Genomic DNA, 20,650 nt, shown 5'->3' on the forward strand with positions numbered 1-20,650 from the left:
TTAATTAAGATTGAAATTTACATGATTAAATGTTTCCAACATGTTAAGCAATCAAACTTGTTAAGACTTGATTAATTGAAATATGTTTCATATAGACAATTGACCACCCAAGTTGACCGGTGATTCACGAAAGTTAAAACTTGTAAAAACTATATGATGACATATATATGGATATATATATAGTTAACATGATACTATGATAAGTAAACATATCATTAAGTATATTAACAATGAACTACATATGTAAAAACAAGACTACTAACTTAATGATTTTTAAACGAGACATATATGTAACGATTATCGTTGTAAAGACATTTAATGGATATATATCATATTAAGAGATATTCATACATGATAATATCATGATAATATAATAATTTAAAATCTCATTTGATATTATAAACACTGGGTTAACAACATTTAACAAGATCGTTAACCTAAAGGTTTCAAAACAACACTTACATGTAACGACTAACGATGACTTAACGACTCAGTTAAAATGTATATACATGTAGTGTTTTAATATGTATTTATACACTTTTGAAAGACTTCAATACACTTATCAAAATACTTCTACTTAACAAAAATGCTTACAATTACATCCTCGTTCAGTTTCATCAACAATTATACTCGTATTCACCCGTATTCGTACTCGTACAATACACAGCTTTTAGATGTATGTACTATTGGTATATACACTCCAATGATCAGCTCTTAGCAGCCCATGTGAGTCACCTAACACATGTGGGAACCATCATTTGGCAACTAGCATGAAATATCTCATAAACTTACAAAAATATGAGTAATCATTCATGACTTATTTACATGAAAACAAAATTACATATCCTTTATATCTAATCCATACACCAATGACCAAAAAAACCTACAAACACTTTCATTCTTCAATTTTCTTCATCTAATTGATCTCTCTCAATCTAAGTGTTCTTCATATATTCTACAAGTTCTAGTTACATAAAATCAAGAATACTTTCAAGTTTGCTAGCTCACTTCCAATCTTGTAAGGTGATCATCCAACCTCAAGAAATCTTTGTTTCTTACAGTAGGTTATCATTCTAATACTAGGTAATAATCATATTCAAACTTTGGTTCAATTTCTATAACTATAACAATCTTATTTCAAGTGATGATCTTACTTGAACTTGTTTTCGTGTCATGATTCTGCTTCAAGAACTTCGAGCCATCCAAGGATCCATTGAAGCTAGATCCATTTTTCTCTTTTCCAGTAGGTTTATCCAAGGAACTTAAGGTAGTAATGAAGTTCATAACATCATTCGATTCATACATATAAAGCTATCTTATTCGAAGGTTTAAACTTGTAATCACTAGAACAAAGTTTAGTTATTTCTAAACTTGTTCGCAAACAAAAGTTAATCCTTCTAACTTGACTTTTAAAATCAACTAAACACTTGTTCTATATCTGTATGATATGCTAACTTAATGATTTAAAACCTGGAAACACGAAAAACACCGTAAAACCGGATTTACGCCGTCGTAGTAACACCGCGGGCTGTTTTGGGTTAGTTAATTAAAAACTATGATAAACTTTGATTTAAAAGTTGTTATTCTGAGAAAATGATTTTTATTATGAACATGAAACTATATCCAAAAATTATGGTTAAACTCAAAGTGGAAGTATGTTTTTTAAAATGGTCATCTAGACGTCGTTCTTTCGACTGAAATGACTACCTTTACAAAAACGACTTGTAACTTATTTTTCCGACTATAAACCTATACCTTTTCTGTTTAGATTCATAAAATAGAGTTCAATATGAAACCATAGCAATTTGATTCACTCAAAACGGATTTAAAATGAAGAAGTTATGGGTAAAACAAGATTGGATAATTTTTCTCATTTTAGCTACGTGAAAATTGGTAACAAATCTATTCCAACCATAACTTAATCAACTTGTATTGTATATTATGTAATCTTGAGATACCATATACACGTATACAATGTTTCGACCTATCATGTCGACACATCTATATATATTTCGGAACAACCATAGACACTCTATATGTGAATGTTGGAGTTAGCTATACAGGGTTGAGGTTGATTCCAAAATATATATAGTTTGAGTTGTGATCAATACTGAGATACGTATACACTGGGTCGTGGATTGATTCAAGATAATATTTATCGATTTATTTCTGTACATCTAACTGTGGACAACTAGTTGTAGGTTACTAACGAGGACAGCTGACTTAATAAACTTAAAACATCAAAATATATTAAAAGTGTTGTAAATATATTTTGAACGTACTTTGATATATATGTATATATTGTTATAGGTTCGTGAATCAACCAGTGGCCAAGTCTTACTTCCCGACGAAGTAAAAATCTGTGAAAGTGAGTTATAGTCCCACTTTTAAAATCTAATATTTTTGGGATGAGAATACATGCAGGTTTTATAAATGATTTACAAAATAGACACAAGTACGTGAAACTACATTCTATGGTTGAATTATCGAAATCGAATATGCCCCTTTTTATTAAGTCTGGTAATCTAAGAATTAGGGAACAGACACCCTAATTGACGCGAATCCTAAAGATAGATCTATCGGGCCCAACAAGCCCCATCCAAAGTACCGGATGCTTTAGTACTTCGAAATTTATATCATATCCGAAGGGTGTCCCGGAATGATGGGGATATTCTTATATATGCATCTTGTTAATGTCGGTTACCAGGTGTTCACCATATGAATGATTTTTATCTCTATGTATGGGATGTGTATTGAAATATGAAATCTTGTGGTCTATTATTATGATTTGATATATATATAGGTTAAACCTATAACTCACCAACATTTTTGTTGACGTTTTAAGCATGTTTATTCTCAGGTGATTATTAAGAGCTTCCGCTGTCGCATACTTAAATAAGGACGAGATTTGGAGTCCATGCTTGTATGATATTGTGTAAAAACTACATTCAAGAAACTTATTTTGTTGTAACATATTTGTATTGTAAACCATTATGTAATGGTCGTGTGTAAACAGGATATTTTAGATTATTATTTAGTAATCTACGTAAAGCTTTTTAAACCTTTATTGATGAAATAAAGGTTATGGTTTGTTTTAAAATGAATGCAGTCTTTGAAAAACGTCTCATATAGAGGTCAAAACCTCGCAACGAAATCAATTAATATGGAACGTTTTTAATCAATAAGAACGGGACATTTCAGTTGGTATCCGAGCGTTGGTCTTAGAGAACCAGAATTTTGCATTAGTGTGTCTTATCGAGTTTGTTAGGATGCATTAGTGAGTCTGGACTTCGACCGTGTTTACTTGAAAAATGATTGCTTAACAAATTTTGTTGGAAATTATATATTTTTAACATGTGAATATTATGTGATATATTAATCTCTTAACGCGTTTGATATTATGTGATAGATGTCTACCTCTAGAACAAGTCCCATTGACTCACCTAATAATAATGAAGAGTCAAATGTAAATTGGAATGATTCGTGGACTTATTCACAAGTTCCCGAAGAAGAACCGGAAGAAGAGTCGGAACCGGAAGAAGAATCGGAACCGGAAGAAGAATCGGAACCGGATGAAGAAATAGAACCGGTGGGGGAAATAATAAAAAAGTTAAGTAAAAGAAAAAATCCGCAACCAACCGACCAAGGTTAATTATGGTCAATGGTGTTTTCGCCAAGGAAGCAAAATATTGGGAGGATTACCAATTCTCCGATGAATCGGATTCCGACGAGAATTCCGGTGATGTTATAGAAATTACCCCAACTGAATTTAAAAAGGCAAAAGAAAATAATAAGGGAAAGGGCATAAAAATAGAGAAATCTAATTCCAACCCCGATGAACTTTATATGTATCGTCAACCCCTGAAGTCCTTAAGTTGTAACAATGACCCGGGAACCTCTAAACCACCAGGTTTTTCTAAACCAATGTGGAAAATGACGGCTCGTATTAGGGGAACATCATATATCCCTAGAAACTTGGCAAAACGAACCAAAACCGAAGAAGAAGAAACAAGCGAGTCGGAATAAGATAGTTGTATTCGTGTGGTGTAATATATGTAATATAGTGTGCTTATGCTTTAAGATATATGTAAAAATTGCTTGTATTAATAAGTATTTTTTTTTATGAATCTAACTCTTGTCTATTTTACAGTATAAAAACACAATATGGATAGACAACCCAATATTTTAAGAGACCTACCCGGAGACATGATTGATGAAATCTTGTCTTGAGTCGGTCAGAATTCTTTGGCACAACTATTTAAGGCGAGATCAGTTTGTAAGACATTCGAAGAACGTTCCAAGAATGCCTTGGTTTATAAAAGGCTTCCGTTCGAAAGATGGGGATATCACATTGGGAAATCCATAAGTTACGATGTGTTTACTTTGACGCATATATTGCGGGGAACCCAAATGCTATTTTACGCAATGGGTTAAGAAATTATTTTGACTCAATATATCCGAATATTGGACTTCGTGATTTAGAAAAAGCGGCTAACATGCAACATAAAGAAGCATGTTATGCTTACAGATTAGTAATGTTCGCTTCTCACCAAAGTGAGAAAAAGAACATCGGGCTACAACTATTAAACAAAACGTTCCCACAAGTGACGGAGTCGGTAATTGGGGTAAGAAATGAGGTTTTTAGATTGTTACGGGACTGTTGGACATTATGTAACCCTCGTCCCTTTGATGACGTTACAACACGTTGTCTTATCAATGGCCATAACGGTTATGTTCTACAAGACCAAGGATGGGAAGTAATCCTAGTAAAACCAGAATGCATGACTTGTTTCTGGACGTATGAATTACGTGTCTTTATTGCCTTTGCTGAACGACTTGTGTACTAGCTAGAATTATCTTCACAACCATCTTGTATCAAATTTATTGTGTGCTATATTTCATGCTATATGTAAAATAAGCGGTATTGTAAGTTTGTAAAATATTGTGTAAAAGTTTGAACGCGAAATATTATTATAATCAGTTTTTCATATAGAATTGTAGTAGTTGAATTGTATATTACCTACTAAGTATGAACTTAACGGGTAGGTACTACCCGAATTTAAACTTATAAAACGCTATTATGAAGAAAAAGCTTTTATAAATGAGTTCATATTATGCTACGAAATACTATTAACTATTCTTAATATTCTGTATGATTAACTTGTTCCATTTAACTATTTTGAAGGAAATGGCACCGACTACTCGACACACCGTGAATATGAATGAAGAGGAATTCCGTACTTTTCTAGCTTCAAACATAGCCGCAGTACAGGCTGCGCTACATACCAACAATAACCTTGGATCTAGCAGTACAGGAAATCGTGTAGGATGCACCTACAAAGAATTCACTGCCTGCAAACCTTTGGAATTTGATGGAACCGAAGGACCGATCGGATTGAAATGGTGGACCGAGAAGGTCAAATCGGTGTTTTCCATAAGTAAGTGTACTGAAGAGGACAAAGTGAAGTACGCTACGCATACCTTCACAGGTTCTGTGTTAACATGGTGGAATACCTATCTAGAGCAAGTGGGACAAGACGATGCGTACGCACTACCGTGGTCAGCATTCAAGCACTTGATGAACGAGATGTACCGTCCCAGAACCGAGGTCAATAAGCTCAAGACAGAACTTAGAGGGTTACGAACCCAAGGATTTGATATTACCACGTACGAAAGACGATTCACAGAATTGTGCCTATTGTGTCCGGGAGCATTCGAAGATGAGGAAGAGAAGATCGACGCGTTTGTGAAAGGATTACCGGAAAGAATCCAAGAAGATATAAGTTCACACGAGCCCGCCTCCATACAACAGGCATGTAGAATGGCTCACAAACTAGTGAACCAGATTGAAGAAAGAATTAAAGAACAGACTGCTGAAGAGGCCAATGTGAAGCAAGTCAAAAGAAAGTGGGAGGAAAACGGTGATAAGAATCACCAATACAACAACAACAGCAATTACAACAATAATCGCAACAATTATCCCAACAATCGCAACATCAATCGCAACTACAACAAATGGCCCAACAACAACAACAACAACAACAACAACAACAACAACAACAACAACAACAACAACAACAACAACAACAACAACAACAACAACAACAACAACAACAACAACAACAACAACAGCAACTACAACAATCATCCCAACAACAATAATAACCGCAACAACAACAATCAGAAGCAGCTATGCCAAAGGTGTGAAAAGTATCACTCGGGGTTCTGCACAAAATTTTGCAACAAGTGTAAAAGAAATGGTCATAGCGCGGCGAAGTGTGAGGTCTACGAACCAGGGGTTAATAGAACGAAAGGAACAAATGGTGTCGGAACGAGTAATGGCGGAGCAAGTAGTGTCGGAGCAAGTTATGCCAATGTAGTTTGTTATAAATGTGGAAAACCGGGCCACATTATTAGAAATTGCCCTAACCAGGAGAACACAAATGGACAAGGCCGTGGAAGAGTTTTCAATATTAATGCGGCAGAGGCACAGGAAGACCCAGAGCTTGTTACGGGTACGTTTCTTATTGACAATAAATCTGCTTACGTTTTATTTGATTCGGGTGCGGATAGAAGCTATATGAGTAGAGATTTTTGCGCTAAATTAAGTTGTCCATTGACGCCTTTGGATAGTAAATTTTTACTCGAATTAGCAAATGGTAAATTAATTTCAGCAGATAATATATGGCGGAATCGAGAAATTAAATTGGTTAGCGAAACATTTAAGATTGATTTGATACCAGTAGAGTTAGGGAGTTTTGATGTGATAATCGGTATGGACTGGTTGAAAGAAGTGAAAGCAGAGATCGTTTGTTACAAAAATGCAATTCGCATTATACGAGAAAAAGGAAAACCCTTAATGGTGTACGGAGAAAAGGGCAACACGAAGCTACATCTTATTAGTAATTTGAAGGCACAAAAACTAATACGAAAAGGTTGCTATGCTGTTCTAGCACACCTCGAGAAAGTACAAACTGAAGAAAAGAGCATCAATGATGTTCCCATTGCAAAAGAATTTCTCGATGTATTTCCGAAAGAATTACCGGGATTACCCCCACATCGATCCGTTGAATTTCAAATAGATCTTGTACCAGGAGCTGCACCAATAGCTCGTGCTCCTTACAGACTCGCACCCAGCGAGATGAAAGAACTGCAAAGCCAATTATAAGAACTTTTAGAGCGTGGTTTCATTCGACCAAGCACATCACCGTGGGGAGCTCCTGTTTTGTTTGTCAAGAAGAAAGATGGTACATTCAGGTTGTGTATCGACTACCGAGAGTTGAACAAACTTACCATCAAGAACCGCTACCCACTACCGAGAATCGACGACTTATTTGATCAACTACAAGGCTCGTCTGTTTATTCAAAGATTGACTTACGTTCCGGGTATCATCAAATGCGGGTGAAAGAAGATGATATTCCAAAGACTGCTTTCAGAACACGTTACGGTCATTACGAGTTTATGGTCATGCCATTTGGTTTAACTAATGCACCAGCTGTGTTCATGGACCTTATGAACCGAGTGTGTGGACCATACCTTGACAAGTTTGTCATTGTTTTCATTGATGACATACTTATTTACTCAAAGAATGACCAAGAACACGGTGAACATTTGAGAAAGGTGTTAGAAGTATTGAGGAAGGAAGAATTGTACGCTAAGTTTTCAAAGTGTGCATTTTGGTTGGAAGAAGTTCAATTCCTCAGTCACATAGTGAACAAAGAAGGTATTAAGGTGGATCCGGCAAAGATTGAAACTGTTGAAAAGTGGGAAACCCCGAAAACTCCGAAACACATACGCCAGTTTTTAGGACTAGCTGGTTACTACAGAAGGTTCATCCAAGACTTTTCCAGAATAGCAAAACCGTTGACTGCATTAACGCATAAAGGGAAGAAATTTGAATGGAATGATGAACAAGAGAAAACGTTTCAGTTATTGACGAAAAAGCTAACTACGGCACCTATATTGTCATTGCCTGAAGGGAATGATGATTTTGTGATTTATTGTGACGCATCAAAGCAAGGTCTCGGTTGTGTATTACTGCAACGAACGAAGGTGATTGCTTATGCGTCTAGACAATTGAAGATTCACGAACAAAATTATACGACACATGATTTGGAATTAGGCGCGGTTGTTTTTGCATTAAAGACTTGGAGGCGCTACTTATATGGGGTCAAAAGTATTATATATACCGACCACAAAAGTCTTCAACACATGTTTAATCAGAAACAACTGAATATGAGGCAGCGTAGGTGGATTGAATTATTGAATGATTACGACTTTGAGATTCGTTACCACCCGGGGAAGGCAAATGTGGTAGCCCATGCCTTGAGCAGGAAGGACAGAGAACCCATTCGAGTAAAATCTATGAATATAATGATTCATAATAACCTTACTACTCAAATAAAGGAGGCGCAACAAGGAGTTTTAAAAGAGGGAAATTTAAAGGATGAAATATCCAAAGGATCGGAGAAGCATCTTAATATTCGGGAAGACGGAACCCGGTATAGGGTTGAAAGGATTTGGGTACCAAAATTTGGAGATATGAGAGAAATGGTACTTAGAGAAGCTCATAAAACCAGATACTCAATACATCCTGGAACGGGGAAGATGTACAAGGATCTCAAGAAACATTTTTGGTGGCCGGGTATGAAAGCCGATGTTGCTAAATACGTAGGAGAATGTTTGACGTGTTCTAAGGTCAAAGTTGAGCATCAGAAACCATCAGGTCTACTTCAATAACCTGAAATCCCTGAATGGAAATGGGAAAACATTACCATGGATTTCATCACTAAATTGCCAAGGACTGCAAGTGGTTTTGATACTATTTGGGTAATAGTTGATCGTCTCACCAAATCAGCACACTTCCTGCCAATAAGAGAAGATGATAAGATGGAGAAGTTAGCACGACTGTATTTGAAAGAAGTCGTCTCCAGACATGGAATACCAATCTCTATTATCTCTGATAGGGATGGCAGATTTATTTCAAGATTCTGGCAGACATTACAGCAAGCATTAGGAGCTCGTCTAGACATGAGTACTGCCTATCATCCACAAACTGATGGGCAGAGCGAAAGGACGATACAAACGCTTGAAGACATGCTACGAGCATGTGTTATTGATTTCGGAAACAGTTGGGATCGACATCTACCATTAGCAGAATTTTCCTACAACAACAGCTACCATTCAAGCATTGAGATGGCGCTGTTTGAAGCACTTTATGGTAGAAAGTGCAGGTCTCCGATTTGTTGGAGTGAAGTGGGGGATAGACACATTACGGGTCCGGAGATTATACAAGAAACTACCGAGAAGATCATCCAAATTCAACAACGGTTGAAAACCGCCCAAAGTCGACAAAAGAGCTACGCTGACATTAAAAGAAAAGATATAGAATTTGAAATTGGAGAGATGGTCATGCTTAAAGTTGCACCTTGGAAAGGCGTTGTTCGATTTGGTAAACGAGGGAAATTAAATCCAAGGTATATTGGACCATTCAAGATTATTGATCGTGTCGGACCAGTAGCTTACCGACTTGAGTTACCTCAACAACTCGCGGCTGTACATAACACTTTCCACGTCTCGAATTTGAAGAAATGTTTTGCTAAAGAAGATCTCACTATTCTGTTAGATGAAATCCAAATCAACGAAAAACTTCAATTCATCGAAGAACCCGTCGAAATAATGGATCGTGAGGTTAAAAGACTTAAGCAAAACAAGATACCAATTGTTAAGGTTCGATGGAATGCTCGTAGAGGACCCGAGTTCACCTGGGAGCGTGAAGATCAGATGAAGAAGAAATACCCGCATCTATTTCCAGAAGATTCGTCAACACCTTCAACAGCTTAAAATTTCGGGACGAAATTTATTTAACGGGTAGGTACTGTAGTGACCCGAACTTTTCCATGTTTATATATATTAATTGAGATTGATATTTACATGATTAAATGTTTCCAACATGTTAAGCAATCAAACTTATTAAGACTTGATTAATTGAAATATGTTTCATATAGACAATTGACCACCCAAGTTGACCGGTGATTCACGAACGTTAAAACTTGTAAAAACTATATGATGACATATATATGGATATATATATAGTTAACATGATACTATGATAAGTAAACATATCATTAAGTATATTAACAATGAACTACATATGTAAAAACAAGACTACAAACTTAATGATTTTTAAACGAGACATATATGTAACGATTATCGTTGTAAAGACATTTAATGGATATATATCATATTAAGAGATATTCATACATGATAATATCATGATAATATAATAATTTAAAATCTCATTTGATATTATAAACATTGGGTTAACAACATTTAACAAGATCGTTAACCTAAAGGTTTCAAAACAACACTTACATGTAACGACTAACGATGACTTAACGACTCAGTTAAAGTGTATATACATGTAGTGTTTTAATATGTATTTATACACTTTTGAAAGACTTCAATACACTTATCAAAATACTTCTACTTAACAAAAATGCTTACAATTACATCCTCGTTCAGTTTCATCAACAATTATACTCGTATGCACCCGTATTCGTACTCGTACAATACACATCTTTTAGATGTATGTACTATTAGTATATACACTCCAATGATCAGCTCTTAGCAGCCCATGTGAGTCACCTAACACATGTGGGAACCATCATTTGGCAACTAGCATGAAATATCTCATAAAATTACAAAAATATGAGTAATCATTCATGACTTATTTACATGAAAACAAAATTACATATCATTTATATCTAATCCATACACCAACGACCAAAAAACCTACAAACACTTTCATTCTTCAATTTTCTTCATCTAATTGATCTCTCTCATGTTCTATCTTCAAGTTCTAAGTGTTCTTCATATATTCTACAAGTTCTAGTTACATAAAATCAAGAATACTTTCAAGTTTGCTAGCTCACTTCCAATCTTGTAAGGTGATCATCCAACCTCAAGAAATCTTTGTTTCTTACAGTAGGTTATCATTCTAATACAAGGTAATAATCATATTCAAACTTTGGTTCAATTTCTATAACTATAACAATCTTATTTCAAGTGATGATCTTACTTGAACTTGTTTTCGTGTCATGATTCTGCTTCAAGAACTTCGAGCCATCCAAGGATCCGTTGAAGCTAGATCCATTTTTCTCTTTTCCTGTAGGTTTATCCAAGGAACTTAAGGTAGTAATGATGTTCATAACATCATTCGATTCATACATATAAAGCTATCTTATTCGAAGGTTTAAACTTGTAATCACTAGAACAAAGTTTAGTTAATTCTAAACTTGTTCGCAAACAGAAGTTAATCCTCCTAACTTGACTTTTAAAATCAACTAAACACATGTTCTATATCTGTATGATATGCTAACTTAATGATTTAAAACCTGGAAACACGAAAAACACCGTAAAACCGGATTTACGCCGTCGTAGTAACACCGCGGGCTGTTTTGGGTTAGTTAATTAAAAACTATGATAAACTTTGATTTAAAAGTTGTTATTCTGAGAAAATGATTTTTATTATGAACATGAAACTATATCCAAAAATTATGGTTAAACTCAAAGTGGAAGTATGTTTTCTAAAATGGTCATCTAGACGTCGTTCTTTCGACTGAAATGACTACCTTTACAAAAATGACTTGTAACTTATTTTTCCGACTATAAACCTATACTTTTTCTGTTTAGATTCATAAAATAGAGTTCAATATGAAACCATAGCAATTTGATTCACTCAAAACGGATTTAAAATGAAGAAGTTATGGGTAAAACAAGATTGGATAATTTTTCTCATTTTAGCTACGTGAAAATTGGTAACAAATCTATTCCAACCATAACTTAATCAACTTGTATTGTATATTATGTAATCTTGAGATACCATAGACACGTATACAATGTTTCGACCTATCATGTCGACACATCTATATATATTTCGGAACAACCATAGACACTCTATATGTGAATGTTGGAGTTAGCTATACAGGGTTGAGGTTGATTCCAAAATATATATAGTTTGAGTTGTGATCAATACTGAGATACGTATACACTGGGTCGTGGATTGATTCAAGATAATATTTATCGATTTATTTCTGTACATCTAACTGTGGACAACTAGTTGTAGGTTACTAACGAATACAGCTGACTTAATAAACTTAAAACATCAAAATATATTAAAAGTGTTATAAATATATTTTGAACATACTTTGATATATATGTATATATTGTTATAGGTTCGTGAATCAACCAGTGGCCAAGTCTTACTTCCCGACGAAGTAAAAATCTGTGAAAGTGAGTTATAGTCCCATTTTTAAAATCTAGTATTTTGGGATGAGAATACATGCAGGTTTTATAAATGATTTACAAAATAGATACAAGTACGTGAAACTACATTCTATGGTTGAATTATCGAAATCGAATATGCCCCTTTTTATTAAGTCTGGTAATCTAAGAATTAGGGAACAGACACCCTAATTGACGCGAATCCTAAAGATAGATCTATCGGGCCCAACAAGCCCCATCCAAAGTACCGGATGCTTTAGTACTTCGAAATTTATATCATATCCGAAGGGTGTCCCGGAATGATGGGGATATTCTTATATATGCATCTTGTTAATGTCGGTTACCAGGTGTTCACCATATGAATGATTTTTATCTCTATGTATGGGATGTGTATTGAAATATGAAATCTTGTGGTCTATTATTATGATTTGATATATATATGTTAAACCTATAACTCACCAACATTTTTGTTGACGTTTTAAGCATGTTTATTCTCAAGTGATTATTAAGAGCTTCCGCTGTCGCATACTTAAATAAGGACGAGATTTGGAGTCCATGCTTGTATGATATTGTGTAAAAACTGCATTCAAGAAACTTATTTTGTTGTAACATATATGTATTGTAAACCATTATGTAATGGTCGTGTGTAAACAGGATATTTTAGATTATCATTATTTGGTAATCTACGTAAAGCTTTTTAAACCTTTATTGATGAAATAAAGGTTATGGTTTGTTTTAAAATGAATGCAGTCTTTGAAAAACGTCTCATATAGAGGTCAAAACCTCGCAACGAAATCAATTAATATGGAACGTTTTTAATCAATAAGAACGGAACATTTCACAAACCGCCTACGGTACTTTGCCAACGGACAGATCCCGAAAAAATACACTATTTAAAAAAAATGGTGACAAAATCGGAGCTACGAGTCAAACGATACAATAGATCTAACATTTTGGCCAAAGACACAAAACACTAAGCACCACGAACCGTCGGTGGTGTTTGGTGCGTGGTGCGATTTTGCGACGAAAGATGTCTTTTTCAGAATCTAGACGACCTCGAATGGCAAGCACGTTCAGAGAGTCTTGCTCGTTCGGCCGTTTTAGGGTAATCTTGAGAATTTCAGCACAATCTAAAAACCGAAAGTTATGCGCCGCCAAATGGTACTCCATTTGGCGGCGCATACTAATGATTTAAAAAAACGTGTTTAATGAAGTGACATTAGATTCAAATTTATACCCGTTATACCTAATTACATTACGAGTGAAATAATAGGCCTTAAAACGATATATACCATGCTAAGTCATGTATACAGAAAACTAACAATAAGATATAAATTTAAAACTTTCAAAGAGAATATTAAAAATGAGTAAAATGTCTTTTTTGGCAACCTGACGACCTCGAATGTCAAGACACTATCCAGGAGTCTTGATGTTAGAGTCGTTTTAGGGTGATCTGAAAACGAAGGTTATGCGCCGTCAAATGGTACTCGATATGGCAGCGCATATTAATGATTTAAAAAAGCGTGTTTAATTAATTGACATTAGATTCAAATCTATATGTGTTATACATAATTGCATTGCGAGTGAAATAATAGTCCTTAAAAGAATATGTACCATGCAAAGTCATGCATACACAAAGTAACAATATGAATAAAATTCATGACAGTCAAAAATGAAAAAGGCAAAATTGAAGGCTTTTGAGGCCCCGTTTCAAAAAATATTTGGGACAAACCGCCTACGATAGTTTGACAACGGACAGATCCCAAAAATACACGATTTAAAAAAAAAAGGTGAGTAAATTGAAGCTAGGAGTCAAAAGAATGATAGATCTAACATTTTGACCAAAGAAAGAAAACACCAAGCACCACGAACTGTCGGTGGTGTTTGGTGCGTGGTGCGATTTTGCAAGGAATGATTTCTTTTTCGGAATCTAAACGACCTCGAATGGCAAGCACGTTCAGAGAGTCTTATTCGTTCGTCCGTTTTAGGGTGACCTTGAGAATTTCAGCACAATCTGAAACCGAAGGTTATGTGCCGCCAAATGGTACTCCATTTGGCGGCGCATACGAATGATTTATAAAAAACGTGTTTAATGAAGTGACATTAGATTAAAATTTATACCCGTTATATATTATTACATTGCGAGTGAAATAATAGGCCTTAAAACGATATATACCATGCTAAGTCATGTATACACAAAACTAACAATAAAATATAAATTGAAAACGTTCAAAGAGAATATTAAAAATGAGTAAAATGTCTTTTTTGGCAACCTGATGACCTCGAATGTCAAGATACTATCCAGGAGTCTTGATGTTAGGGTCATTTTAGGGTGATTTGAAATCGAAGGTTATGCGCCGCCAAATGGTACTCCATCTGGCGGCGCATATTAATGATTTAAAAAAGCGTGTTTAATGAATTGACATTAGATATAAATCTATATGTGTTATACATAATTACATTGCGAGTGAAATAATAATCCTTAAAAGAATTTGTATCATGCTGAGTCATGCATATACAAAGTAACAATATGAATGAAATTCAAAACGGTCAAAAACGAAAAAAGGTAAAATTGAAGGCTTTCGAGGTCTCGATTCAAAAAATATTTGGGCCAAACCGCCTACGGTAGTTTGCCAGCGGACAGATCCCAAAAAATACACGATTTAAAAAAACAGTAACTAAATCTAAGCTACGAGTCAAAAGATACGATAGATCTAACATTTTGGCCAAAGACACAAAACACCAAGCACCACGAACCGTCGGTGGTGTTTGGTGGGTGGTACAATTTTGTGACAAAAGATGTCTTTTTCGGAATCTACACGATCTCAAATGGAAAGCACGTTCAGAGAGTCTTGCTCGTTCGGCCATTTTAGGGTGATTTTGAAAATTTCAGCACAATCTGAAACCGAAGGTTATGCGCCGCCAAATGGTACTTCATCTGGCGGCGCATACTAATGATTTTAAAAAACATGTTTAATGAAGTGACATTATATTCAAATTTATACCCGTTATACATAATTACATTGCGAGTGAAATAATAGGCCTTAAAATGATATATACCATGCTAAGTCATGCATACACAAAACTAATAATAAGATATAAATTGAAAACGTTCAAAGAAAACATTAAAAATGAGTAAAATGTCTTTTTTTGGCATCCTGACGACCTCGAATGTCAAGACATTATCCAGGATCTTGCTGTTAGGGTCGTTTTAGGGTGATCTGAAACCGAAGGTTATGCGCCACCAAATGGTACTCCATCTGGCGGCGCATATTAATGATATAAAAAGCGTGTATAATGAAGTTACATTAGATTCAAATTTATATGCGTTATACATAATTACATTGCAAGTGAAATAATAGGCCTTAAAAGAATATGTACCATGCTAATTCATGCATACACAAAAGGAATAATATGAATTGAATTCAAAACGATTAAAATCGAAAAAGACAAAATTGAAGGCTTTCGAGGTGTCACTTCGAAAAATATTTGGGACAAACCGCCTACGGCAGCTTGCCAACGGACAGATCCCGAAAAAATACACGATTTAAAAAAAACGGTGACAAAATCAGAGCTACGAGTCAAAAGATACGATAGATCTAACATTTTGGCCAAAGACACAAAACACTAAGCACCACGAACCGTCGGTGGTGTTTGGTGCGTGGTGCGATTTTGTGATGAAGGATGTCTTTTTCGGAATCTAGATCACCTCGAATGGCAAGCACGTTCAGAGAGTCTTACTCGTTCGGCCGTTTTAGGGTGATCTTGAGAATTTCAGCACAATCTGAAAACCGAAAGTTATGCGCCGCCAAATGGTACTCCATTTGGTGGCGCATACTAATGATTTAAAAAACCGTGTTTAATGAAGTGACATTAGATTCAAATTTATACCCATTATACCTAATTACATTGCGAGTGAAATATTAGGCCTTAAAACGATATATACCATGCTAAGTCATGTATACACAAAACTAACAATAAGATATAAATTTAAAACGTTCAAAGAGAATATTAAAAATGAGTAAAATGTCTTTTTTGGCAACCTGATGACCTCGAATGTCAAAACATTATCCAGGATTCTTGATGTTATGGTCGTTTTAGGGTGATCTGAAACGAAGGTTATGCGCCGCCAAATGGTACTTCATCTGGCGGCGCATATTAATGATTTAAAAAAACGTGTTTAATGAATTGATATTAGATTCAAATCTATATATGTTATACATAATTGCATTGCGAGTGAAATAATAGTACTTAAAAGAATATGTACCATGCTAAGTCATGCATACACAAAGCAACAATATGAATGAAATTCATGACGGTCAAAAATGAAAAAAGGCAAAATTGAAGGCTTTCGAGGCCTCGTTTCAAAAAATATTTGGGACAAACCGCCTATGGTAGTTTACCAATGGACAGATCCCAAAAAATACACGATTTAAAAAAAACGGTGAGTAAATCGAAGCTACGAGTCAAAAGAATGATAGATCTAATATTATGACCAAAGAAACAAAACACCAAGCACCACGAACCATCGGTGGTGTTTGGTGCGTGGGGCGATTTTGCTAGGAAAGATTTCTTTTTCAGAATCTAAATGACCTCGAATGGCAAGCACGTTTAGAGAGTCTTATTCGTTCGGCCGTTTTAGGGTGACCTTGAGAATTTCAGCACAATCTGAAACCGAAGGTTATGTGCCGCCAAATGGTACTCCATTTGGCGGCACATACGAATGATTTATAAAAAAACGTGTTTAATCAAGTGACATTAGATTCAAATTTATACCCGTTATATATAATTACATTGCGAGTGAAATAATAGGCCTTAAAACGATATATACCATGCTAAGTCATGTATACACAAAACTAACAATAAGATATAAATTGAAAACGTTCAAAGAGAATATTAAAAATGAGTAAAATGTCTTTTTTGGCAACCTGATGACCTCGAATGTCAAGACACTATCAAGGAGTCTTGATGTTAAGGTCATTTTAGGGTGATTTGAAACCGAAGATTATGCACCGCCAAATGGTACTCCAACTGGCGCGCATATTAATGATTTAAAAAAGTGAGTTTAATGAATTGACATTAGATATAAATCTATATGTGTTATACATAATTACATTGCGATTGAAATAATAGTCCTTAAAAGAATCTGTACCATGCTAAGTCATGCATACACAAAGCAACAATATGAATGAAATTCAAAACAGTCAAAAATGAAAAAAGGTAAAATTGAAGGCTTTCGAGGTCTCGTTTCAAAAAATATTTGGGCCAAACCGCCTACGGTAGTTTGCCAGCGGACAGATCCCAAAATATACACGATTTATACATAATTACATTGCGAGTGAAATAATAGGCCTTAAAAGAATATGTACCATGCTAATTCATGCATACACAAAAGAAATAATATGAATTAAATTCAAAATGTTTAAAATCGAAAAAGACAAAATTGAAGGCTTTCGAGGTCTCCCTTCGAAAAATATTTGGGACAAACTGCCCACGGCAGTTTGCCAACGGATAGATCCCGAAAAAATACACGATATAAAATAATGGTGACTAAATCGGAGCTACCAGTCAAAGTATATGATAGATCTTACATTATGGCCAATGATAAAAAAACACCAAGCACCACGAACCGTCGATGGCGTTTGGTGCGTGATGCGATTTTGCAAGGAAAGATGTCTTTTTCAGAATCTAGACGACATCGAATGGCAAGCACGTTTAGAGAGTCTTGGCCGTTCGACCGTTTTAGGGTGATCTTGAGTATTTCAGCATAATCTGAAAACCGAAGGTTATGCGCCGTCAAATGGTACTCCATTTGGCGGCGCATACTAATGATTGAAAAAAACGTGTTTAATGAAGTGACATTAGATTCAAATATATACCCGTTATATATAATTACTTTGTGAGTGAAATAATAGGCCTTAAAACGATATATACCATGCTAAGTCATGCATACACAAAACTAATAATAAGATATAAATTGAAAACGTTCAAAGAGAATATTAAAAATGAGTAAAATGTCTTTTTTTGGCAACCTGACCACCTTTAATGTCAAGACACTATCTAGGAGTCTTGATGTTAGGGTCATTTTAGGGTTATCTAAAACCGAAGGTTATGCGCCGCCAAATGGTACTCTATCTGGCGGCGCATATTAATGATTTAAAAAAGCGTGTTTAATGAAGTGACATTGGATTTAAAATTATATTCGTTATAAAAAATTACATTGCAAGTGAAATAATAGTCCTTAAAAGAATACGTACCATGCTAATAGTCCTTGAATTTCATTTTGAATATGAATGAAATTCAAAACGGTCAAAATCGAAAAAAGGCAAAATTGAAGGCTTTCGAGGTCTCGTTTTGAGAATTATTTGGGACATACTGTGACGACCCGGAAATTTCCGACCAAATTTAAACTTGATCTTTAAATGATTTCGACACGATAAGAAAAGTCTGTAATGTTGAGTCTCAAAAATTTTGAACTATTTCTTATATTCATTTGACCTTGACTATTCCCAACGATTCACGAACAATTGTTTGTAAATAAATATGTATATATATATATATATATATATATATATATATATATATATATATATATATATATATATATATATATATATAAAATAATTAGAGATAATGAAATATAACTAATTAAGTTGTTATATATATATATATATATATATATATATATATATATATATATATATATATATATACAAAACTAATAATTAGATGTATATTGTAAAATATTAAAATATATCAATGGTAAATATTCAATATATGATATTAAATATATATTATATAATATTACATAATTAAAATTTTAATATTAATATATAAAATGTAATCACAAGTTAAAATATAGTTGTTATTACTTTCATTAGTATTATTAATATTAATATCATTATTATCAATATCATTATATACATATAATATATACATGAAATTGGATACATTAAATTAGTAATATTATTGTTATCATTTTTATTATTAATTATTGGTAAACTTATTGAATTATCATTTTTGGTATTAGTAATATCATTATATTATTATTAACAGTATTTTTATATGTATTATTATTATCCTATAAATAATAATAAGATTATTATTATTACTATTATTATTATTATTATTATTATTATTATTATTATTATTATTAATTAGTATTATAATTAATAATATATTTATATTATTTATAATTTATAAAAACAGAAAAGAAAAAGGAAATATGTACGAATCAGTCAAATATCATAATCTGTTTATTTCTTTTCTTTTTCTGATTAATATTCCTGTCTAACTCTTTGCTACATATCCATATCACTCGTACGAATCTGTTAGCAATCAATCTCAACTTTTATATTTCCCTATTTGCTTTCTGATTGAAACTGCTGTCAACACCCAATTTTTCTGTATAACAACGAAATCAGTTGAACATAGATATCAGCTTTTTGGATTTTATTTCTTCTCTTTTGTTCTTGTCAACTTAAATGATTCTTCTGTCAATATCAATTAGCTACAAAACAACTGAAATCAAATCTTGTTACTGTATTACTCTTTCTTTTACATTCTATAACTGATACAATTCAGAAAGAAACAGAAGAAGAAAAATCAATAAAAAAAATTAGGAAATCGATTTTACAACAATTCAATTGTCCTTCTTGTCTAATAAGAATAAACAAGTCGAATTCAATCGCAGATATAAAACAAAAATTGTTAGAAATAAATATCAAAGAAATGTACGAATTTGTTACAGGTCACCATCGATTTTAAATTTTCCTCTTGTCTTCTGCCCTGCTCGATTCTTCCTGTCGACCCAATGAAGGCTACAAAACAAACTATAATCGAATCTTGTGCTGTACATATCGTACGAATCCGTTACACTTCACTTTCTGATTTATATATTCTTGTTTGTTTCTTCCTGGATCAAATACTGGTGTCGACAATCATATTAGGTGAACTGTAAAGAGGGTATAGTAAATTATTATATAATACATATACATAGAGTGATAGAGAAGGACAACTGAAATCTTGTGTGTTTTCGATCAACATTAGCTTACTCTCTTCTTCTCCATCACCTTGTCTTCTTACTTCAACTTTCACCCGTCACCACCGTGAGTTTCCACCATCATAAACTATCACCAACCACCACAGCCACCAACGACAACCATATCTCTCTCTTCTCTCTCTCCTCTGCAACTCGAGAACAACTGCTACAAAATGAGTTTCTTTTTTTTACAACCCATCTAACAAACCTTCACACTGTTATAATTCTCTTTCTGTTGGAGATTACATCAAACGAACAGCAGTAGACAACTACTGTTACGTTTCTTTCTTCTATTTCTTCTTATTGAACGAGATCACCCAACT

The sequence above is a fragment of the Rutidosis leptorrhynchoides genome, chromosome 3 (assembly GCF_046630445.1).
Source record: "Rutidosis leptorrhynchoides isolate AG116_Rl617_1_P2 chromosome 3, CSIRO_AGI_Rlap_v1, whole genome shotgun sequence".
Taxonomy (NCBI): domain Eukaryota; kingdom Viridiplantae; phylum Streptophyta; class Magnoliopsida; order Asterales; family Asteraceae; genus Rutidosis; species Rutidosis leptorrhynchoides.